General features: G+C 42.7%; 1 long non-coding RNA gene across 1 annotated transcript; it reads right to left on the bottom strand.

The window, feature by feature from the left end:
• On the bottom strand, positions 1–12,256 carry LOC134738841 (uncharacterized). The gene is made up of 5 exons (XR_010124984.1): positions 12,179–12,256; positions 11,122–11,341; positions 9,086–9,208; positions 1,796–1,962; positions 1–233 (listed from the first exon to the last, which is right to left on the bottom strand). It is a non-coding gene; the product is annotated as an uncharacterized LOC134738841 (long non-coding RNA).
• Between the last annotated feature and the right edge of the window lie 14,002 nt (positions 12,257–26,258).

Raw genomic sequence — 26,258 nt, 5'->3', positions numbered from 1 at the left:
TAAGAAGCAAAATCTTCTTGTAGAAATGGCAGTGGGTGGCCACTGTCCACCATGAAAGAACCTTACTCTGCTGGAAAGGCTCAACCCATTCTAATTATGTCAGACTCAACCTGCTCTTCCTCCTCCTCTAGCAAGCTTAAGCTGAGCACCTCGAAGGGCTTCTTTTTATGTTGAAAGGCACGGGTTTGGATGGCGGTTCATCAGAGGTCAATACCCCAGTTTGAGAAAGTCCACTGTGGGGAGGAAAGAGAGACTTGTAAGTACCAACTGTGCTCCACTCTGGTTTTGTCTGTAAGCCTGGAAGACCCAAGCTCTGGGACAGTTTCCTTCTAGTCTTGGGACTGGTAGCACCTCTGGCAACTCCCACCCCGCTGCAGGCAAGCTGTTCCTTTTCTTTCAACCTATTTGTCTCCATGGTCCTTTCACTTGCTTTTCCGGATTAAATATCTAAAGCCTCCTTCATGTTAATGAGTCTCTGCTCTGAGGTCTTCACTTTTAGGCCATTCTAGAAGGAAGGATGCCTTCTATGAATGGTGACAGGTTGAGCCAGACTTGACATTTCAAAATTTTCTGTGGCTCAGCTAATGTGATATGGAAGTAGCACACTCTAGGACTGTTTGTGCTGACTTCTGACGTCTCTGATGAGAGTGTGAGGATATCAGCCCAGGAGGAGGCGAGGTCCAGAGAAAGAGAGAACAGGACATGCCCTTGCCACCTCCCTCTGTGCTTCCCCTACACCATCTGACCTCCCTGAAGGTCAGATCCTCCCTGCTGTGTGACAGGAAACCACACTTTACTGTTTTCGTCTTTTAAAAATGTTTGAATATCTTTTCTGTGTCTTTTTTAAAAAATTAGATTGGGGCCAGGCATTCCACCATGAAATACAAATAAAGCCCTGAGGCCGGTTGAGGTGGCTCACGCTTGTAATCCCAGCACTTTGGGAGGCCGAGGTGGGGTGGATCACCTGAGGTCAGGAGTTCAAGACCAGTCTGGCCAACATGGTGAAACCCCATCTCTACAAAAATACAAAAATTAGCCAGGCGTGGTACCATGTGCCTATAATCCCAGCTGCTTGGGAGGCTGAGGCAGAATTGCTTGAACCCTGGAGGCGGAGGTTGCAGTGAGCCAAGATCGTGCCACTGCACTCCAGCCTGGGTGACAGAGCAAGACTCCATCTCAGAAAAATAAACAAACAAATAACTAATACAACCCTGAGCCCTCTGACCGACTGAACAGACCTCTCTTGGCCAAGGTGACCCCCCAAAAACTAAAAACTAAGTTTCCCGGCCATAAGGAGATGGGAAATTGCGCCTCCGTATACCCCTTCCTCACTAACTGTTACCAGGTTTTTTGTTTGTCTGTTTCCTAAATTAAACAGAAACAAGCCCTGGAAAAACAAAGAATGGAACACCCCTCCTCTGACTTCAACCAACTGCCTGCTGCTGCAGCCTGACTCCCAGTCCTTTTTGTGGTTTTAAGGTGACAAACTGACCAGGCTACAAAGTATCCAACCATGGGCTGGTTCTGGCTGGTTCACCGAGGCTGTATACAAAGTGCCTTCGTGTCCTGTGTTTCACCTTTTAACATACAGAGCCTAATTTTACTGCATTTTAATGTTAAATATCCACTCGAAGGTGAACATGAGATGTATGTAACACATATGTTTGCTTATCAAGCACACATATGACCCCCCTTCATGAACATTCATAGTTCCCCCTGTGACCTGCTGAATATGTCTGTTTAGCCAACCTGTTTGGCATAAAACTCCTATCCCACCCTATCTCCCTCAAAGTACCTGTTTGTGGTCTCAGCTGGAGGTGCCACTTCCCAGCCTGCAGTCTGCAACCCTTCTCAAGAAATAAAGTCCTCCTTTCCAAGTTTACGGGTCTCATATTTTTAGTTGACACCCCCAAGTTGGTGCTTCACATGGAGAGGATAGGTTTGGCATCCAGCCTCTTGGGCCTGCAAGAAGAATGAAAGAAAGAGTTCATGCCACGGGGTAATTACTGAAACATTTTAAGTCTAGGATAAAATATATGACTCAAAAGTTGTTATCATACTCCTTTAAAAAGTCTTACAAAAAATTATTTTCAGGCCGGGCACAGTAGCTCATGCCTGTAATCCCAGCCTTTGGGAGGCCAAGGAGGGTGGATCACCTGAGGTCAGGAGTTTGAGACCAGCCTGGCCAACATGGTGAAACCCCATCTCTACTAAAAATACAAAAAATTAGCTGGGTGTGGTGGTGGGTGACTGTAATCCCACCTACTCAGGAGTCTGAGGCAGGAGAATTGCTTGAACCCGGGAGGCAGAGGTTGCAGAGAGCCGAGATCGCACCACCGCACTACAGTCTGGGCAACAAGAGTGAAACTCCCTCTCAAAAAGGAAAAAAAAGAAAGAAAAATAAATTATTTTCAAGTAAGTACCTGGATTGGGCCTATGTGGGAAAAGACACAGTTTGTCCCTGTTTAAACCACTAAAATCTCAAGTTGCAAAAGTTGCCACTCCACCCAACCCATGGCTGATCATAGAGTCAGGCTGAGTCTAAACTAGACTTCATTGTTGAAAATTCTATAATTTCTAAGGCATTTTATAACCCAGGAAAACCACCTTCAGATGGAGGAAAGAGGGAAAACCCAAGAATTTCTGCCAGCTTCTTATGTATTATTTTATTAAACATTTACTTAGTGATGAACCTGCTCTAGACACTGTGCTAGTCACTGGTGAGATAGGGTTCAAAGACATTTCTTGACCTACAAGAACTTACAGTCTAGTAGGAGAGACAGAAGCATACCAAAAATTTAAACAGGACTTCGTGCTAGGGATCGGAGAGCAGGTAAGAAGGACATAGTATTACATACGGGAGAGAAGGAACTTTAATTGCACCTCAAGAAGCAGGAGGAAGCCTCTAGGTAGAGCGGGGCTATTTTCACATCGAGGAAATATTATGTGAAAAGTCAAGGAAGCCAGAGAGGCTGTGAGCCTGTGGGACACCAGGAAGGTAGTCAGGTGCAGCTGGAGAATGAAGTCAAGCCTGGAGTGTACGGCTGTAATGATCAGCAGGGGCCAGATAACGGACAAATTAATGTATCGTGATAGGCACTTGTCGGTCATCCTGAAAGTATGCAGAGTCACGAAAGGAGTGAAAGCAAAGAAGTGAAATGATGATATGTAGATTTTAGAAACATTCTTTTACTTCCTTGGAAGGAAGAATCCAATGGGTGCTAGAACAGAGGTAAAGGGGCTCCGGGGGTTCTTTGCATGGTCAAAGCAAAGATGAGACAATGAGCTCCCATTCTAGAGGAGCTGAGAGTGGCTGGAGAGGAAGTAGCAGAAGAGGGAAGTGAGATGAGTAACTGCCACACACAACCAGGGCGACTCTAGCCACTTGCCTTAGACAAATGGACATGCATTGTTTTGGTAGGGTGAGTTCAGCTTTCAATAGTGTTCGGTTTTTAATAGTGTGAAACCCTGTGAATGAATCAGTAGTATTCAGAAGGCAGTTGACTCATTTATTTGTCAATTTGCCATATTTATTGAGCGTCTGGGATGAGCTGGGACCTATTATAAGTAACAGCAAAAATGTAAGCAGAGCTTACATTCGAGTCGGTGGGGGGGAGAAAATAAACAACAATCGTAATCACATGTAAATGATGTGGCAATTTAGCTGGTAACACATGTTATGAAGAATAAAATTGCCTATGGAGATTTGACACTTGGAGTAAGGAGAAGCAGAAGTCTCAGTGTGCACGTGGAAGACAGGACAACCTCACTAGGAAGGTGAGTTTTGAGCAAGGTCTAGAAGGGGGCCATCAAGTGACCCACACAGACACGTGAAGGAAGAACACTGGAAATAGCAGAAGTAGCCACTGCAAAGGATCGAAGCGAGGATGCCTGGCATCCTCGTGGGGCAGTCAGTAAGCTGATGGGGCTGTGGTCAGCACGAGAGAGAGTGGGGGCGAGGAGAGCAGAGAGGGATGGGGACACACAAAATGGGGAGGACCTTGTAGGTTGTCATTATAAAGTGATGACATCCTCAGAGATGTGAATGACTGGAGGGCTTAAAGCATAGGACAGCATGATCTGCCGTAGGTTTTAAGCGGGTGATTTTGGTTGCTTGGATGAGCATGGAGGCTGAGAGACCAGTTAGGAGGCTGAGCCCCTAAGGTGGAGGGTAATGATGGCTTGGACACACAATAGCAGTGGGGCGCATGAGAAGTGGATTGTGCACATTCACTTTGGATTGTGTACATGTATCAAAGTATTGTTGTGGAATTGAATGACGGGAGTGTGTGAGAGAGAAAGGGTCCAGGAATTTGCTGTTCTGGGAGGGGGAAATTTTTTCTCATTAATGAATACTTGATCACAGGGACTATGGAAACAAATCACACAGATGGCATCCAAAAATAAGAAGAGAAGTTTGGGCACAGTGGCTCATGCCTGTAATCCCAGCACTTTGGGAGGCCAAGGCGGGTGGATTGCTTGAGCCCAGGAGTTTAAGACCAGTCTGGGAAACATGGCAAAACTCCATCTCTACAAAAAAATACAAAAATTAGCCAGGTGTGGTGGCATGCACACCTATAGTTCCAGCTACTCAGGAGGCTGAGACAGGAGCATCAGTTGAGCCCAGGAGGTGGAAGTTGTAGTGAGCCATGACTGTGCCACTGCACTCCAGCTTGGGTGATAGCAAGACCCTGTCTCGAAAAAAATAAGAAGGGAGAAAACAGAGGAATGATGGACTCCTCCTCCTCTTTCTCCTCCTCAAACATGCGGTTGAGATCTAGGACCATTGGCTGTGTGTATGCGAGAAATGCTGACATCTTCACCTCAGACAGTTATGAAAGCAAATTCCAGATGGATTCAAAAAACAAGATTTTCAAAAAATTATAAACGTCTTAGAACAAAATGTAAGAGACCCTGATTAATTCCTTGGGCTACAAAGGAGATTTTAAGAATAGAAAGATTATAAAATAAGATACTGAGAAATGAGATTGCATCAAAAGAAAATTTATTATCTGGAAACTATAAACGAGATTAACAGAAAAACCACAGACTTAAAACTTTTGCCCCAAAAGTATTTAATTCAGAAAATAAATAGGCAAGCCATAAGCTATAAACTGGGAAAATTATTGGCAAAACACATATCTAGCAAAGGACAAGTGTGCAAAATCTATAAAGAACTCCTATAGGTCAACTATAAAATACCCAGCCACATAATAAATGGGCAAAATATTTGAATAATTCTCCTATAAAGAAGCATCATAAAACAAGCACATGTAAAAGTATTCAACATCATTTGTCATTAGAGAAATGAAAATTTAAAACAACGATACACCACTACACAGCCACCGAAATGGATAACGTTTAAAAGGTATCCAACCCAGGTATCCAAATGTTGGCAGGCATATGGAGTACCTGGAACTCTTCTTCATTTCTGGAGAGAATATAAAATTGTAAAACCACTTTGGAAAAAAGTTCATACGGTTTCTTAGAAAACTACACATATATCTAGTCTGACTGAGCAATTTCATTCCTAAGTATTAACCTGAGAGAAATAAAAACACATGGACACAGAATCACTTGCACTAGAAAAGTTCACAGCAGCCTTATTCATAATATGTAAAACCTGGAAGTACCTCAGATGTCCATTTATATAGAAAGCAAAAACAAACCATGGTGCGTTCATACTCAGATATCAAAATGAATGAATTCCTGATAACAGGCAACAACATGGATGGATCACAGAAACATGATGCTGAATGAAAGACATCTTAAGGCTTGAGAACAGTACATAATGTATGCTCCCATTTATATGAAATTATAGAGCAGCCCAAACCTGTAATGAAAACAATTCCTGCAGCATTGAAGAGAGGGATGTCTTCGTTCATTTTTGTGTTGCTATAAAAGAATACCTGAGGCTGGGTAATTTATAAAGAAAAGAGGTTTCTTTGGCTCACAGTCCTGCAGGTTGTATAAGAAGGATGATGCCAGGATCTGCTTCTGGTGAGGGCTTTAGGCTGGCGAAGAGGAGCTGGCACGTGGCAAGATCACTTGGCAAGAGAAGAAATGAGAGAGGAGGGGAGGAAGGTGCCAGGCTGTTTTTAACAATCAGCTCTTGCAGGGCTTAATAGAGTGCGAACTCACTCATCACTGTGAGGAAAGCTCCAAGACATCATGGGGGCTCCAACCCCATGACCCAAACACTTCCCATCAGGCTCCACCTCTAACACTGGGGATCACATTGCAACATGAGATTTGGAGGGGTCAAGCAAACCAAACTACAGCATGGGGAAGTCTGATGTGGGGGGTCAGGGCAGCCCCTCCCATAAGTGATCTTCTCACAGGGCGAAGATCTGAGCTGTTGTCTCCCTGTGCTGACCAATCTGCTCTGGAGAAAGGGGATCTGACTGATCTGACGGGGTCAGGGTCCCAGTGTCCCACACATGGGTCCCAGGAGTTGGAGTTTCATTGCACATGAACTTCTCATCAGGGTATATTGCAACAGATGCTCTGACAAGGTCTGCATGTTATCAAGACTTCTCTGCATCTAAGCTTACTTACTGCTTTTTCTTCCTGCCTTACCCCCTGCCCAGCACCCCCACTGCTTGCCTTCCTATTATCCACCATACCCCTTCCTTAGCATTAATCTTTTCTAAATGAATTGTCTAAAATATATTACAAACTACCATAGCAGTTATGAACAAAAGTTTTGGAAATGGAGAGTGGCAATAATTGTACATCAATATAAATGTACTTATTGCCAGTGAACTGTACATTTAAAAATTGTTAAAATGGTAAATTTTATGTTGTTTATACACAATATAAAACCATTATGTTACATAAGTGAGTCCAGCCACAAAGAACCACATAGTCTATCTCTGCCCTAATTATCATCAATTTCATCTACTGCAATAGCAGTTGCCTATAAAACAATCAACGACGTTAGCATGATGTTGTGACTGCCTCTGCATCAAATGTTTTTTTTTTTCAGATGAACCTTTTGGAGGTAAAATTTACATGAAAAAATGCATCTGTTTTATGTTCGCTAAGTTTTAACAAATATGTACACTCAAGGCCCCACCATAATTCAGGTACAGACCATTTCCATCATTCTAAAAAATCTCCTTATGCTTCTTTGTTGTTAGTTCCTCCACATATCTAACCACAAACAACAATTTATCCACTTGCTGACATTTCATATTAATCTTGCTATTTCTAAAATTTGTTATACACGGAATCAGAGTATGCAGTTTTGGGTGTGGGTACTTGATAAGCATAATGGTTTTAAGATGTGTCTGTGTGGTTGGATAAATGTCAAGTTCATTCTATACTCTATTTCCCAGTAGTACCCCATGTTCATAGTGGCATCATCCACAACAGCCAAAAGCTGGAAACAACCCAGGTATCCAGCAATGTAGAAATGGGGAAACAAAACATATAATGGCATATTATTCAGCCTTAAAAGAAAGGAAATTCTAATACATGCTACAATATGGATAAAACCTGAAAAAAACTATGCCAGGTAAAATAATCTGGACATAGAAGGACAAATGTATCATTCTACTTATATGATATACCTGGAATAGGCAAATTCATAGAAACAGAATAGTGGTTACCAGAGATGTGGGGAATGTGTGCTGGGGAGTTATTGTTTAATAGGTACAGAGTTTCAATTTAGGATCATGAAAAAGTTCTGGAGGTGAATAGTGGCAATGGTTATACAACAATATAAATGTACTAAATGCCAGTGAATTGTACATAAATTGTTAAAATGGTAAATTTTGTGTTATGTATATGCCATATAAAACCATTATAATACATGAATGAATCCAGCCAGAAAGAACCACATAGTCTATGGTTTCATACAGGAAATGTCCAGAGTAGGTAAACTCAAAGAGAGAAAGTCGATTAATGCTTGCCTAGAACTGGGAGGTGTGGGGGTATTAGAAGGTGATGGCTAAGGTGTACAAAGATTCTTTTTGGGGTGATGAATATTTTACAAAATTGTGTTGATGGTTGCACATTTCTGTGAATACACTAATAGCCATTGAATTCTATACTTCAAATACATGGATTGTATTGTACATGAATTATCTCTCAAAAAAGCTATTAGAAAAGAATCAGCCGATACAATTCATCTAAATAGTTGTGAACAAACTAATTGAAAAAAGCTAACATTCCGTTCAAAAAAATCTTTCAGCAAAGTAGGAAGTGGACAGAATTTCCTTATTTCTTTTACGTGATAATGCATTCATTGAAGGAAAAAGAACTTCAGTTAACAGCATACTGAATATTTTCCCCCCAAGATCAGGAAGTAGAAAATGAAGTCCATTGACTTCTCTTGGATTCAATATTGTATCGGAGGTTGTAGCAAATGTAGAGGATAAGAAAAATTAAAATCATACAGATTTAAAAGGAAAGGGTAAATTACTCAATGCACAGAAATCCTGATTGTGTGTGCAGAAAATCCTATAATCCATCTATAAAAAATTATAAAAAGTAAGGTGTGAATTTAGCAAGGTGCCAGTATACAAGATCAATATATATAAAACAATTATTTTTCTGTAAACTACCGTATACCAATAAACGTACAAATGTGTGTGTGTGTGTGTGTGTGTGTATCAGCTGGTGGAGTGAAGAATTAATATTGGTAAGTTGTCCATTTCAGCCAGAATCCAGAAAGCTGGTCCATGGCAGCAGTCCCCAACCTTTTTGGCACCAGAAACTGGTTTCGTGGAAGAAAATTTTTCCATGGGTAGCGGGGAGATGGTTTTGGAATGAAGCTATTCTCAGGCATTAGATTCTCATAAGGAATGCCAAACCTAGATCCCTCGCATGTGCAGTTCACAATAGGGTTCGCACTCCTATGAGCATCTAATGCCGCCGCTGATCTGACAGGAGGCGGAGCTTAGGCGGTAATACCCGCTCACCTGCCACTCACCTCCTGCTGTGCGATCCAGTTCCTAACAGGCCACAGCCAGTACTGGTCTGTGGCCTGGGGGTTGGGGACCTCTGGTGTATGGAATTGCTACAAGACATATTGGCCTTATAAGACTTTTTTTTAAGACAGCATGGATCGTGCACCTACCTGATCCGCATCTCACGTCCTTGCGCTTGGGGAGAGATCACGCACAGCTAGCCGTGTGGTCGGCTGCAAGGCTAAATTAGAAGAGAAATGCCTGATGGTGTTAATGCTGACAGTTGTTGGTTTCTGCAAATGTAAAAGTAAGAAAGAGAAAGAAAAAGGCATGCAGATTAAAACAGAAGTTAAAGTAGCTTTATTCACATAAACATGATTCATAGAAAACAAAGAAGCTACCAGAAGTCACAAGTGAATTTACCAAGGTCTCAGTATACAAGTCAATATGTATTTTTAAAATGTATTTTCTGTATACCATTGATGAATGATTGAAAACTAAAATTGGAACGATACCATTTACAGTAGTGTTTACAACTCACATAAAATACATAGGAATAAATTAGCAAAAGCTGTGCAAGTTTGACTCACAGAAAACTACAAAACAGTGGTTACAAATTTTCTCTTAAAAACCCAGATAGTAAATATGGTGTTATAGGTTGCTTATGGTCTTTTCCACTTAGTCTCGTTTTTATATTTTTAGACCCTTAATTTTTTCTTTTTCTTTGAGACAGAGTTTCGCTCTTGTTGCCCAGGCTGGAGTGCAGTGGCATGATCTCAGCTCACTATAACCTCTGCCTCCCAGTTCAAGCAATTCTCCTGCCTCAGCCTCTCGAGTAGCTGGAATTACAGGCGCCTGCCCCACCACACCCAGCTAATATTTTTTATTTCTAGTAGAGATGGGCTTTCATCACGTTGGCCAGGCTGGTCTTGAACACCTGACCTCAGGTGATCCACCCGCCTCAGCCTCCCAAAGTGCTGGGATTACAGGCGTGAGGCACCGCACCCGGCCAAAAATGTTAACACTGTACTTAGTCACTGGCCTTACAAAAATAGTTCAGGGGCCAATTAGCTTGTTGACCTTGCTACAAAATATTGTTGAGAGAACATCTTAAATCTTAAAAAACCTAAATATATGGAGACATATATCATGCTCCTGTACTGGAAAAGTCAATATTGATAAATTGTCAATATTGACCAGGATCCTGAAAAGTCTTTCTAAAAAAAGAGACAGGCCCAGGTGCAGTGGCTCACGCCTGTAATCCCAGCATTTTGGGAGGCAGGGGTGGGTGGATCACCTGAGGTCAGGAGCTCAAGACCAGCCTGGACAACATGGTGAAACCCCGTCTCTACTAAAAATACAAAAATTAGCCGGGTGTGCTGGTGTGTGCCTGTAATCCCAGCTACTTGGGAGGCTGAGGCAGGACGATTGCTTGAACCCAGGAGGCAGAGGTTGCAATGATCGTAGCACTGCACTCCAGCCTGTGCGACAGAGTAAGACTCCATCTCAAAAATAAAACAAAACAAACAAGACAGGGTCTCGCTCTGTTGCCCAGGCTGTAGTGCAGTTGTGTGATCATAGATCACTATAACCTCATACTCCTGGGCTCAAGTGATCCTCCCACCTCAGCCTCCTGAGTAGCTGGGACTATAGGCATATGTCACCATGCCCAGCTAATTTTATTTTAAAATTTTTTTGTAGAGGCAGGGTCTCACTGTGTTGCTCAGGCTGGTTGCATACTCCTGGTCTCAAGCATTTCTCCTGCCTCAGCCTCCCAAAGTGTTGAGATTATAGGCAGGAGCCACTGTGCCCTGCCATAAAGCTTTTAAATCAGCATGAATCCTGTACCCACCTGATGTACCATCTCCCATCCTTGGCTTTGGGAGAAGATAGGCCACAGGGACCTTCATGGTTTGCTGCAAGCTCAATGAGAATAGAAATGCCCAATGGGGATTTGCTTGTGAACAGCAGTCCCAGGTCATCTTCAGAGGAGACCAAGGCCCCATTGTGGCCAATGGCCAAGATCTGAGTTGAACCAAAAAGGAGAGACTTCCTAGTGGGCCACGTAAGTGCTCATTATATGTGTGCCATGGACTAAGGACAATAAAAAATGGTAATACGTGATGTGTCCATAAATACAGTCAGACAGCCTGGGTCAAATCCTGGAGGGTCACTACCAGGGACTAGGACTTAAATGCTGTTTTACCAAATTTGTAAAAACAAGCGAAGAGAGCCTGCCTCCCAGGAAGAGATGAGGTTGGGTGCAGCATCCAGGCAGGTCAGGCCACAGGTTTCTCTTCTCGGAAACCTTCACAGCCCAGCAGGTCACGCCCCAGGCTCAAGTCTCTCCAGGGGGGCCACAGAGAAGGCTCCTGACACCAGGACTTGGAGAGGTGATCAGAGAGGAGCACGAAGGAGGTGGTGGCCTGAGGAGGGGAGAGGGGAAACTGATGTCTTCAGAAGCTGCCTAAAAGGAAGAGGGTCCAGCCTTCTGTACTCCATATTTGCACCCCATGATGGCGTCTCCTCCTCACCTTAGCACCTGCTGCAGCTACTTGGCCTCTTGGGTACATCATTCAGCTCGGGAACCAGCATAGCCCTCTTCCCTCCCCAGCTCCCTCTCCCACATCTGGCACTTCCAGTGAACCTGGTGCTGGGAACACCTGGGCTGCTTCTGTACTCTGGCTCTGAGCAGGCTCTGCCCTCCAGTGACCCCAGGATACACCTGGACTGCTTGCAGAAGCTACGGTCCGGGCCAGGCTTCGCGGAGCCTGCAGACCTGGCTGCTGGTGCCCAACAGCTGCAGTCCTAGCAATGCTCATATCGCGCAGGGGCCGGTCTGGGTCTAAACAGCCGCTACCCGGTGAGCGGAATCCCGAAGCTCGAGAGTCCCCTGCTGGGGCTGGGCCGTTGGACTTCGCCCTTTGCCCTCTGCTGCATTTCTTCGAGCCCTGGCCTCGCGCACCCTTTCTCTCCACTCGTTCTAACGGTGGCTCAACTGCATCGGGCTGAACAGGGTGTGCAGCGCAAAGGCTGCTCTTCACGGGCAACCTCTCCTACCAGCTTCATACGCGCCCCTCGCCCCCCGCCACTGCCCCCAGTGTTCCCCATCTGGTCTGGATCGCCTCGCGGTCCCGGCACAGAGCTCTCCTCGACCTTGCTTGCCCAGGTTTACTGCAGTCCCGCGCCTTTTCGGTTGGACATCACTGCTAGGAGGCGGTGTCTGATTCAGCAGGCTCTGGGCTCCTCTCTGCGGTTCTTACCTTGAATGTGTGCGGAACTCTGGTGTGGAGGTCTCAGGAGCCACTGCTGTCGCCTAGCGCTGCTGGGGTGTTCAGCTGAGTATCTTGGAATGGTAGAGTCCTCCTCCAGGCTGCAAATGACTCCTTTCTGTTTGGGGTTTGAGCAGGTAGTGACCTCTACGAAGCTGGGCCATCCTGTCCTCCCCTCCATCCTTGCCTCAGAAAGACTGAGTTGAAGTCCCCAGGAAAGTGCAGGAAAGGAAAAGCTAAGGCAGAGGGAAAAAGTAGCAAAGGAAGGATGATTAGAGAAGGGCTCCCCCTTCACCCTCATAACAGCGGGAGTGTCTGGAAGATCAACGGTGTCATCTTGTGGTCACTTCCTTCCAGTGCAGTCCTGGACCCCTGAAAGGAAGCCTCTGTTCCAAACACCCAGAAGACACCTTGAGTAAGAAAGCCCAAGCATCTTCTCGGAGCCCATTTGCCAAAGGCAGTGACATCGCCAGCTTATACAGACCTCTTTGGAGGTTGCTGTGGGTTCAGCATGGCTGTCCCGTCCAGTCTTATCTGCGCTCTGCTACTGGAGAGGTAGGCGAAGGAAGATGTTGATGGAGGCCGTTCACCCAGGTCGCCAGCCTCACTAAAGTCAGATAAGACACAGGGAGAAAAAGCTTCCAGACACTCTCTGTCAATAAGGAACTTTCCAAACACATCTGACAGCTGTAAGCTCTGTAACTCCAAATTCCAGTAGTCCTGCTGCTGCCACTGCCACTATTGTTGGGTGGAGGAGAGCTACCTCTGCCCCCTACGTTTCCTGTATAGTCACTGCTGAAGACCTAGGCTTGAAGAAGAGAGATGAGCACCAGTGGAGCCCCAAGGTGTTGGAGGATAAAACCGAGGCCGCTTCAGACAGCAAGGCCACTCAGCCTGCCTGTTCTTTCTCCCTTTCTGCTGAGAAAATTTCAGACTTCATGACTGTGGCCACTTTCATCATGTGGATCCTGGCTCCTGCCTCCTTAGCAGACACTGATTTAGCTGACCTGTCTGCCAGACCCTCCAATCCTGACTGCCCCTGTACTTAACCCCTCCATGAGATATTGATCATGAAATGAGATGCCCAAATTATAATTCTCCTTTCACCATTCTTGCTGAATCTCCTTCTCCCTTTAAGATTAATAATAATTGTTAGTCCAGGCTGCACCATTTTGCAAGCCCCTGCCATTTTACAGACCCTGGTCAGAGTGAAACATTCCATGGGGCCCTGCGCTGTGAGAAACATCCTGCCTAGCCACCTGACTTCCTTATCACATCCTGCTGGGCAAAGGCCCAAGGAACATCTTTATCAACATCCTCCTGGGCAGCAAGCCATACGGCCCAGACCCCTCCTGCCCAGACCTGTAATTACCCCAGGCTGTAAGCAGCAGTGAGCTCTGGCACCAAGCTGGTCCCCTCTCTGCAAATTGTACTGGTAATAAACCTGTGTTGCTGTAGAGCCACCAACTCTCTCTCTCTCCCCTTCCCTTCAAAACCTAACAATCATAATGATAGAATAACAACAAGGCAAACCACCCAATTAAAAGAACTGGACAAAACATTTGAACAATAATCCCTTTCCAAAAGTTGATTCAGAAATGTTCAATAAGCCCACCAAAAATGTTCAATATTATTAATCATCAGAGAAGTTGCCATTGCACATCCACCAGAATGCCTGTAGGGATGTAAAGCACTTGGAACACTTCTCACTTGCAGTAATAATACAAAATGGTAAAATCACATTGAGAAAATGTCATAAAACTTATTATAAAAGTAAACATACACTTATTCTTACTCAGCACTTCCATTCTGAATTATTTCCTCGAGAGAAATGAAAAATGTGGAACACTTCTCATTGTAATGATAATATGAAATGGTACAATCACACTGAAAAAATGTCATAAAACTTATTATAAAACTAAACATATACTCATTCTTACTCAGTGCTTCCATTCTGAATTATTTCCTTGAGAGAAATGAAAACATGGAACATTTCTCATTGCAATGATAATATGAACTGGTACAACCACATTGAAAAAATGTAATAAAACTTATTATAAAACTAAACATACACTTATTCTTACTGAGTGCTTCCATTCTGAATTATTTCCTCGAGAGAAATGAAAACATATGTACACAAAAAGGCTTGCATGACACAAAAGGCCTTGCATAGTAGGCAAAATTCATAAAAGCCTTATTCATAATAAGCATAATATGGAAATATCCCTGATAACAATCCACATGAGAATAGAAAAAAAATTATGAAGTATTCATATTACTCAGCTATCAAAAAAAATAACCCCGATGACAGACAACAAAAGTAAAAAACTACAACATTCTGCTAAGTGAAAAGAATCCTTGCACAAGAATGCATACTGCGTGTCCCTATTTATATGAAAAGCTAGGACAGTCAAAACTAACCTATCCTGGGACAATCCCTGAAGAATTGGAGAGGATTGACTGAACCTAGAGGTGAAACTGGATCACAGCAGTGACCAAATCAGGGCCTTGGGTCGAAATCAAAATACAGAGATAAATCTTTAAATATAAACTGTTTTATTCAGGAAGTGAAAATTGCAATTCAGGGCATACAACTGGGCAGCCTTTTAGAAGAACAAATAGGTTAGAGATTTCATTAAAAGAGCAAAGACAATTTGTTTTGCAAAGACAACTCACTGGCACTAGTAAAGTTTTGGGGAGCTGGCAAGCTCTGATTGGTAAGTGATAGCAGTGGGTAAAAGTAATCATAGAGTCCAGCAGGTTGTTTCAGAAGCTACTACATAAAACCATTTTTGGGTTACAGCAGGCAATTTCAGCAGCTAGGCTTGCAAAGAATTACATTCTTGGCATGCCCTGAGTGTGTTTTCTCCCCCTGGCCTTCCAATTCTGTTTTAGTTGGGTATAACAAGAATGGCTCAATTTATATAATCAACTTTCACATTTGCCAGCCATAGGAAGCCAGGGCATCCTACCCATAAATGACGCTCTCTCCAAGGGCTGAACTGTTCTCTTCCTGTGCTGACAAACTGCTTCAGGGAGAGGGGATCTGGCTGATCCAACATGGGTCAAAGTCCCACAGTCCAGATATATGTGTCCCAGAAGGTGGGGGGTTCTCATGGTCCGTGGACTTTCCTTCAGAGAATGTTGGAATTGCTCTGAGAAGAGCTAGTGATTTTTACCCCTACGTTCACCATGCCTTTTCTGCACACAAGAGTGCTTGTGTCTTTGCTCTCTTCTTGCACTGCTCCTCCCGGCTGATCATCTTCCCATTCTCTGCCATGCCCCTACCTTAACATTGTTTTCTAAATGAACCTTTTTCATGTTTAAAAGCTGTTATAACAGTTATAAAGAAAATCTGGCCTTCTCTGCCATTATTATGGCCAATTTCATCTATGTAGCAAAATCTGTTCATAAAACAATGATTTTAGAATGATATTCTTTCTACCTTTGCTTCGTTTTTTTCAAATCAAGTTTTGGAGGTAAAATTCAGCAATTTCAGGGGCTGGTAAGAAAAAAATTCAGAGTGAGGACCTGCCAATGAAGAGGGCCCCCCAAAAATACTCAGGTTTTCATGTAAAACATCTGAAAGCCAATAACCCAAAAATAAGGATAACAGGAGAGAGCCAGCCTTCAAAAAGAGTGAAGCATGGCTCTGACTTACATTAATCTCAGAATAAAGTGTGCTTTCCCATCCTAGCTGCCTTCTATATCCAAAGGTAAATCCCTTCAGAGGATTTGTAGTAGCATCAGTAGAAACGAAATAAATCTACAAAAGACATACAAATCAACAGGAGAATTACAGAGCTAAATGTGAAAAGTTAAGCAATAAACCTCATAGTAGGCATCACTGAAAATTTCCATGATATTGGAAGTGATGCTGGGCAGGCAAGCCCCAAATTGGGGCTTAGCTTGGGAGGGTTCTTTGCTTCACCCAGCAAAGAATTCAAGGGTGAGCTGGTGGTGGAAGAAGACAGCTCTATTGAAGAGGCAGTGTTACAGCTCTGTGACTGCTCCTGCAGAGCAGGGTTACTCTATCAGCAGGGCGCACAGGGCAGCAGCTCAGGGCAGTTCTGCAGTCATATTTATATCTACTTTTAATTGCATGCAGATTAAGGGGTGGTTTATGCTGAAATTTCTAGGAAAAGGGTAGTAACTTCTGGGTCATTAGGTCATTGCCATGGAAAGGAGCAGTAATTCCTGCATGTTGCCATGACAAATGTAAACTGACATAGCACACTGGTGGGTGTGTCTGATGGAAAGCTGCTTCCACCCTGACACTGTTTTAGCTAGTCCTCAATTTGCTCCAGTGTCCAAGTCCCGCCTCTGGAGTCGAGTCCTGCATCCTACCTCAGAAGTAGTTGAAAACATATACATGAATGTTCACAGAAGCATTATTTCTTTTTTTTTTTTTTGAAAAAAATAGAGATGGGGGTCTCACTATGTTGGCCAGGTTGGTCTTGAACTCTTGGTCTCAAGCAATCCTCCCTCCTCAGTCTTCCAAACTGCTAGGATTACAGGCATGAGCCACTACACCCAGCCACAGCAGCATTATTATTTCTAATAGCCAAAAACTAAGTCCATTCAAACATCCATCAATAATAGAATGGATAAATTATATTTGTTCAATGGAACATCACACAGCAATATAAAAGAACTAAGTGCTGCTAAAAGCAACAACGTGGATGAATTTTACAAAGTGTTGAATGAAAAGACACAGCCACAAACAGGACACATGGTAGGGTTCCATTTATATAAAGTTTTTAAATAGGCAAAATTAATCTATAATGTTAAAAATTTGGGAGGGGGCATAGTGACTAGGAGTGAGCATGAGGTTGATTCTGAGGTGCCTGTGTTTTGCTTCTTGATCTAAATTACATAGGTTTGTTCATTCTGCAAAAATATATTGAGGAATAGACAGATGATTTGTACACTTCTGTGTATGAATGTTATATTGTAAATTTTCTTGAAGAATACCTGTTTACAAGAGATAGAGAACATGGAAGCTCTTTCTCTGAGATGAAACATCTAAAAAGACAAAAATTAGCCAGGCGTGGTGGTGAGTGCCTGTAATCCCAGCTACTTGGGAGGCTGAGGCAGGAGAATGGCTTGAACCCGGGAGACGGAGGTTCTAGGAAACCGAGATCACGCCGCTGCACTCCAGCCTGGATGACAGAGCGAGACTCTGAGACTCCGTCTCAAAAAAACAAAAAAAACAAAACAAAAAAACCCTAAGTCATATCATGCCGGTCTCAGCAGTTTGAAACCCTCCATGGTTCCCATCTCTCAGTAAAAGGCAACGTTCTTATGACATCCTTCAAGGCCCCATGTAGTCTTTTGGTCCCTCTCCATCTCTGTCCTCCTCTCCTCCACGTCTCCCACGTGCTGATTGGGTCTGGTAGGGTGACTGGGTGGCAAAGACCTCATAGAGGTGCCTTTCTGCTCAGGTGGCAAACAGGAGAGTCTATTTGCGCCCTGCAGGATGGATCCTTCCTGAGTCACTGAATATATTGGAGGTGCAGACAGCGCCAGAGAAAGGCATTGAACCTGCCAGATCAGACACCGCCTCTTAGGGTCGACGGAACACCCAGGAGCAAAGACCGGAAACTGTGGGAGAAGGGCCAGGAAGGGGGCCGGGGAGAGGCACAGAGACAGCGAGGTGACGTAGGCTTGGTGGGAGCGGGTATGGTAGCCAATGGGGGACAGAGGGGCAGGGCACAGACAAAGCTTGCTGAAGATATGAAGAGCAGTTTGTGAGCCGGCGAATCCTTGGAGTAGAGTAGAAAATTCAGGTCTCCTGTTCAGCCCGATGCAGGTGAGATGCTGTTGGAACACGTGACGGAGAAAGGGTGAGTGAGCCCAGGGCTTGTGCACGAAGCGCACAGGAGCGAAGGGGGCGAGAAGAAAAAACGACACCCAGCAAAGAGCGTGAAGACCCAGCGAAGAGCGTGAAGGCCCAACCGCCTGCCCCCAACCGGCCTCTAGCGCCTCGTGACCTTCCGCACTCCGTTGCAGGCGTTTGGCACCAGATGGCCCCACGCGCTCTGTTCGACGGTTGGGGGCCGCGGACGCTGGTTGTCAGCAGCACTGGGACAGCGGGGGAACGGGTGTGCAGTGTCCTCAGCGCCGTGGCAGACAGCACCTGTGGGTGCTCTAGCTCTTTCCCTCGGAGTCACCGGAGGCAGAGCCTCCCCTACGCGGAGTAGAGGAGCAGCTCACATGGTGCCGGGGTGGGGATCGGGCTTCCTGGAAGGCTGGAAATGGGAGTTGGGATAAGGGGTTGGCGAGGGCGGGGCGGCACTGTCTACCGGGGTGACCGGTGTGCCCTGGCAGCCAGGGAGTCTGCTGCAGGGCAGGTACTAAGATTCGGAGAGACACAGGACAAAGAACCCTCGGCCTCTTCTTTTCAGGCAGCTGCCACAGAGGACACCAGGTCATGCCAACACCCCCACAACTCCTGCCCGCCTGCAGGCAGCTCTGGGCTCAGGACACCGCCTCCAAGAACCTTTACAGCGCAGCTCTCCAAATCTTGGAGGCAAGGATATTCTATGTGGCCGCCCTGGAAAGGCCTGAACCTATAATATCTGGGCTGCGATGGTTTCTGAGGTGGACACCAGGTATTCTAAACTGCCCACAAGCTTCACCCCAAAACTTCCCTTTCTAACAGGCAGTGTATTTTCACTTCTTTTAAAAGATTTGGTAAAACAGCATTTAAGCCTTAGAAAGTTCCCCATCTCACCCCAGCCAGGGTTTGAACCCATGCCGTCTGATTCCACAGATCATGCATTTAACCACCAGACTTTGGTGTAGCCTCACCGTGTGTGCATGATGGCTTACATTTTTTTATAATACTTGGGGTGCTTAGCACCATGTCAGAGCTGTAATGAGTACTTGCACTGTTAGGAGGTCTAACATGGTTCAATTTATAAGTGGACCATTGGCCACACCAGGCCTGGCTCAGTCTCCTGGGAGGATGTAGGCAGGGACCACCAATTATCAGCATATCCCCATGATGAATTTCTCCAGACAGCGTATCACTCTGTCACACAGGCTGGAGTCACAGCTCACTGCAACCTCAAACTCCTGGGCTCAAGAGATCCTCCCACCTCAGCTTCCCAAGTAGCTGAGACTGCAGGCATGCGCCACCATGCCTGATAATTTCTCTTCTAATTGAGCTTTGCAGAAAACCACACAGCTGTCTGAGAGCTACTTTCTCCCAGGTATAATATGGGATGGGAAATGGCACCTCAGACTTCTGCAGATTCCACCCTGGCTTAAAAGCCCATGCCCTCAAGGACACCAGTCTTTCTTACAATAACATAGACCATCTTCAGGGTCCTGGCCAAGATGGACAACTTGCCAATATTAACTTTTCCAGGCCACAAGGATGGTATATATCTCCATAGATTTAGGTCTTGAGTATTTTCTCCTAGAAATATTTCATAGCAAGCATCAGCACTGCAGCTTATGGGCCAACAAATTTAGACTGTAGCCTATTTATGTAAGGCCAGTGAGTGAAGGACCATATTAATAATTTTAAAGAGTTGCAGAATACACAGAAACACAGAGTCTGTGTCACAGACAATGTGACCCACAGAGCCTATGTTATTTATTAGATTGGTGCAAAAGTAATTGTGGTTTTTGCCATTACTTTCAAACCGCAATTACTTTTGCACCAACCTCATAATATCTGGCTTTTTAAGAGAAAATTTGCAACAACTGTTTTGTAGTTGTCTGTGCATAGATCTTCCACAGCTTTTGCTAATTTATTTCTAAGTATTCTATGGGGTTTGTAAATGCTATTGTAAATGGAATCTTTTAAATTTTAATTTTTAATAGTTCATTGGTAGAATACAGGCAATACATATAATACAGTCCAGTGTCGCTTTAACAATGGGAATACCTTCTGAGAAATGCATCATTAGGTGATTTTCGTCATTGTGCAAACATCATAGACCATACCTACACAAACCTAGATGGTATAATTGACTATATTCCTAGGCCATATGGTATAGCCTGTAGCTACAAACCTGTACAGCATATACTGAATTTGAGGCAATTGTAACACAATGGTAAGTATTTGTGTATCTAAATATATCTAAACACAGAAAAGAAACAGTAACAATGTCATATTATCTTATGGGAACGCTGTCCTATATGCAGTTCATTGTTGACCAAAACATTGTTATGAGGTGCATGACTGTGTATGTACATAAATGTATATATGCGAACATATTGAGTTTGTATATTGAACCTCACTGAAATCGCTTTTGATTTCAGGTAGTTTCTTTGCAGATTCCATAGGATTTTCTACATACACAATAATGTTTCTAGGAATCAAGTTTCTGTGAATAAAGCTAGTTTTCCTTCTGTTGTAATCTACATGCCTTTTATTTCTCTTTATTTCCTTCTGTATTTGCCAGGACCAACACTTGTCAGCATGGCACAATCAGGCATTTCTCCTCTAAGAGCATGTGCAGCCAAAAACTCAGCTGTCTGTGAGCTGTCTTCTCCCAGGAACGAGGACATAAGATGTACATCAGGTAGATACAAGATCCATGCTAGCTTAAAAGCTTTATGCCCCAAGGGCACCAATATCACTTGCAATAATTCCATAGGCCAGCTGTCAGGGCCCTGGGTGAGATTGATAATTGACCAATACCAACTTCCCTAGCCCTTGAAAATGATGATGATGATGTGTGTGTGTGTGTGTGTGTGTGTGTACTCACGTACTATATACATATATTGGCATATAGTAGTATATGGACAAAACAACTGCTTTTTATATATTTACTTTTATATTGAAACCTTGGTCAATTTCTATTTACATTTTATAGTTTCTTTAGGATTTTTTTCTTTTTTTTTTAGAGAGCCTTGCTATATCCCCCTAGGCTGGAGTACAGTGGCACGATCTCAGCTCACTGCATCCTCTGCTTCCTGGTTCAAGCGATCCTCTTGCCTCAGCCTCCTGAGTAGCTGGGATTATAGGCATGTGCCACCAAGCCCAGCTAATTTTTGTATTTTTAGTAGAGACCGGGTTTCACCATGTTGGCCAGGCTGGTCTTGAACTCCTGACTTCAGGTGATCTGCCCACCTCGGCCTCCCAAAGTGCTGTGATTACAAGTGTGAGCCACTGTGCCCAGCCCTCTTTTGGATGTTCTACATAGACAAACGTTTTCTGTGCTTAAAGTCACTTTTCCTTCTTTGCTTTTAATCTCTATGCATTTTATTAATTTTTCTTATCTTCTACATTTGCTGCAACATCCAGGAAACTATCAGATACAAGTAGAGACAATGGATATTCTTTCCCAGTTCCTAATCATACATAGGTTAAGAGTATTCAGTATGGTATTAACTGAAGATTTTTTGTAGATGTGCTTTATCACAGAAATGAATTCTCTCCAATTCTTGCTTTACTTAGAATGTTTTTGGAAAGTGGTGTGAGACTCACAGCTATTGAGATCACCATAGGACATTTCTCCTTTATTCTCTTAATATGATGAATTACATTGATTGATTTTTAGATGCTAAATGAATCTTTGCCTTCCTGGGGAAAAACTTACTTAGTCACAAAAGATCATCTTTTTATATTTGGTTGGATCTGATTTCCTAAAGTGTTCCTAAAGACTTTGGTGTCTATGTTATGAGCGATATTTATCTGTAATTTTCTCTTCTTGTTAGGTTTTGATATTAGGGTAATACTGGCCTTATAGAATGAGTTAGGAAAAGTTGCCCCTTTCTCCACTTTCTGAAAGAGTTTGTGTAACACAGGTAAAATATTGTTTTTACACATTTGATAGAATTCACCTGAAAAACCATCTGGACCTGCATGTTTTTTCTTAGAGGATGTTTATGATTCCCCATTATCCTTTTAACGTCTTTCAGATCTGACTCATGCCTTTCCCTTTTTATTCCTAATATTGGGAATTTGAGTTTTCTCTTTGTTATTTCTTCTTCAATCTTGATAGAGATTTCTCCATTTTATTACACTTTATAATTTCTATATTATATATAGAAATGTCTATAAATAGAAATTAACAGAATTAATATAATGTCTCTTTATCATTTCTATTTCCGTGTCTATTTTTATTATTTCTTCTTTTCTATTCATTTTGTATTTAATTTATTCTTTGATTCTTCTACTGAGGGTAGAAACCTAAATCATTGTTTCTTAAAATGTTTCTGTTTTAAACATAAACACTTAAAGCTGCCACACTTTAGCTGTTTGTCACAAATTTTGATTTGCTGTGTTTTGCTTATTCAGTCCAAAATATTTTGTATTTTTCCTTGTTTTTTTTAATATATTGGTTATATGAAAGTGTGTCTTGCTTTCATTCTAAATATGAATGTAAGTATTTTTAAATATTTAACTATTTAAATTTAATATTTATTATAGTACTTATTTAATATTTAGTCTGTAAATTTGAGGATTTTGTAGATATCATATTGTTATTGTTTCTACTTTAATTCTATTGTGATCAGAGAAAACACATTAATCTCAATTATTAAGACTTATTTTTTGGCCCAATCTTAATGAACATTCCACGTGCTCTTGAAGAGAAACATGTGTTCAGCTGGTGTTGGGTTATATGTTTTACAAATACCAATAAAGTCAAGTTACAACTTCTGTAATCTTACTTTTTATTAAATTAACAAACTTTATTTTAGAACAGTATCAGTTTCACAGAGAAATTGAGGAGAAAGTACAGTGTGTTCTCGTGTATCTTCTCCACCCGTACATACACAGTTTATCCTGTTACTAACAACTTGGATTCATGTGGTACATTTGTTACAACTAATGATCCAATATTAATATATTAACTAAAGTCTATAGTACACATTATGGTTAACTCCCCCTGTTATACAGTTCTGTGGGTTTTGACAATTGCATAATGTCATGTACCCATATTGTAGCATCATACAGAATAGTTTCACTACCCCAAAAATCTCCTGTGCTCCATGTAATCCCTTCCTCCCCCAAACTCCTAGCAACCACGGATCTTTTTACTGTCTCTAGTTTTGCCTTTCCAAATGTCATATAGTTGGAATCATACAGTATTTAACCTATTCAGACAGGCTTCTTTCACTTTGCAGCATGAATTTAATGTTCTTCCATCTCTTTTCATAGCTCAACAGCTCATTTCTTCATATTGCTGAATAATATTCCATTGCATAGATATACCACAGTTGGTTTATCTATTCACTTTTTGAAGGACATTTTGGTTGCTTCTAATTTGGGGCAATTATGATTAAAACCGCTACAAACATTCATGTGCAAGGTGTTTTTTGTTGTTGTTGTTGTTGTTGTTATTTTTGTTTGTTTGTTTTCATTTTGGAATATTTACTATCCCTGAAAATTAATATAATGGGGGTGCTAATAAAATGCTAATTTTTAAAAATCAAGGTTAGCCCAAGTAATTCTCCTTATATATAAACTAGTACCATTCACTCATTAGGATACCTACATAACTGCGAAATAATTCAAATCACACAGCAACACCCCTTAAAGATTCATCATATACTTAGATGATATGATTCGCACCACTTTCTGGTGGAGACATTCAAATTATTCACAATAAAGAGAATGCAATCTTACAAAGTTGATGGCATAGAAACTAAGAAACTTTTTCCATAATTAATCAGTAATTCACAATGCACATATCTCTGAGGCATTTGTTGTTTCAATAGATGGGCTTGTTCCTCTCTTTAATTACAAAGAGAATGAGGCCCAAATAAAAAGTATCCTACATTTTTAACGACTGAAAATACAACTCAATACATATTCATATTCACTAGAGCTATAAAGCATAATCACTATCAGAAAATTCTATAGTAAAATTCACATTCATTTCTCCTCCTACTGATCTTACATTTATTAGCATACTAACTAAGCAGAGTGTGGTCACTCCACATTTCTGGAGCTCCTCTAAGCCAGTTTCTGGGGCTACTCTAAGATATGGTTGGATTTTTTGAGAATGAAATGTTTTACACTCTATGAGGAACCCAACCAGACAAAGAAGTTGACCAAGATCCTCTTCCCTTTTTCCAAGGGCTTTGATTTCTGATGTTTGCCTCCATATTGGTTAACTGTAGCACCATGGAAAACACAATACATGTATTCTTGTAATAACATTACAGAATTTTATCAAGAATCTCTGGAAAAGAGATAATTATGTTGTGTGTATACTGTCAAAATAACTTTAATAACGTACAAGTCAGTGATTTTATTCTTAAACAGGAAATCTGACTGGATTAAATACAGGTAAAACTTTTAGCTGCTCATATCTAATAGATAAGCCAAATAAGATATCCCAAAAATTTGTCTTAAAACTTACTAACTATAAAGGTTGGGTTCAACAATTGTTTATAAGGGACTGCAGTGGACCCTTTAAATTGAACTTCAGTGGTTTGTTCGTATGTACAAGAACATCAAAATCCAGGGTCTCATTTCATGAGAGCATGTCTAGAAACTCATCTTACTAAGAATGCAGGAGACTCTGAAAAGGTTGTCTTGTGATGCTTGAAACATATTCATAGCTGAAATATGCTGGAAAAGGGGACACTGAGGCATTGTGATCAGCAGTTAAGGGCTTCCTCTTCCAGTTAAACTGTGGTGCATTTCTCCATCACACACTGCACTTGCCAACACTTGTGGTACATCAATCTTGTTTGACAATTTTGTTCATCTCCCTTTTTCCTTTATATTAAGATGATCATCCACCTTACAGAAGCACCCATAGAATAATATTGCTTATTATGAAAACATTCCTTATGTTTAGATGACTCCTTGTAGACATGCAGTCATTTTAATGTTTCCATTGAGTTATTTCCAAATTACATTGCAAAGGAGATTTTTTTCCAACGCAGGAAATTAACTTGATATCATCAATAGTATGGAGGGTCTTGTGAGCTTTCATAAGAGATTAAGGCCCTTTATTTATCTGCCTCCTGACAGTGACCTGGGACACTTCAGCCTAGTCTTGAAGTACATATTCTTTTGGGACTCTGCAATCCTATGTTCATATTTTGAATCATCTTGTTCATAGATTCCTCTATATGTGGAACTCTGGGAGGCATTTATACCAAGGATGTTGGAAACATCGCAATGCAGTTCTATGCCTGAAGAAGTCTTTTGCCTTGAAGCGGATTTCACATTTATAGTTTTGATGTTTTCATCATGTGGTCTTAAGGACTGCAGCTCCCATGATGCTCGCTGGAGCTGCTTCTTCACGGGCGTGCGCTGGCTAGTTGGCAATTGCTCAGTGATTTCTGAAGGTGCTAGCTTCTCTGCAACCATGTCCCTTCTTCGTCCAAAAAAGAAGACCTGCTCTGGTCCATCAAGCTCTCTCTGCACATCCTCTAGCACAGTCACAGCTTCCTCTCCATTTTCTGGATGATGCCTCTGCACCCAGGGCTGCAGCTTTTCTGGGAGGATGGCTAGGAAATGTTCCAGCACCAGCAGCTCCAGGATCTGCTCCTTTGTGTGCACCTCCGGCCTCAGTCAGAGAAGGTGGAGCTCTCCTTATGGACACTCTTCCTGGTGGGGAAGGGCGAACCCAGCGCTGTCGGGGAGAAACTGGGGAAGGCTGGCTTCGCAGCTGCTTCTGGTCCTGGCGGCCGGTGGGGGCCATAGAGAAACCGTGTTGCCATTTTTTTCTTAAGACCGGGTCTTGCTCTGTCACCCAGGCTGGAGTGCAGTAGCACAATCACAGCTCACTGCACCCTTGAACTCCTGGGCTCAAGCGATCCTTCTGCCTCAGCCTGCCAAGTAGCTGGGACTACAGGCACATGCCACCATGCCCAGCCAATTTTTTAATTTTTGTAGAGATGAAGGCCTCGCTATGTTGCCGCAGGCTGGTCTTGAGCGTCTGGGCTCAAGCCATCACAGGCGTGAGCCACTGCACCCAGCCCTCTTGTACAAGTTTTTATGTGGACATAGATTTCAACTCATTTGGGTAAATACTTATGAGCACAATAGCTGAATCATATGGTAAGAGTATGATTAGTTTTGTAAGAAACCACCAAAGTGTCTTCCAAGTGGATATATCATTTCTCTACATCCTTACCAGCATTT

The sequence above is a fragment of the Pongo pygmaeus genome, chromosome 20 (assembly GCF_028885625.2).
Source record: "Pongo pygmaeus isolate AG05252 chromosome 20, NHGRI_mPonPyg2-v2.0_pri, whole genome shotgun sequence".
Classification (NCBI taxonomy): Eukaryota; Metazoa; Chordata; class Mammalia; order Primates; family Hominidae; genus Pongo; species Pongo pygmaeus.
This window is presented reverse-complemented; position numbering and strand designations above follow the sequence as displayed.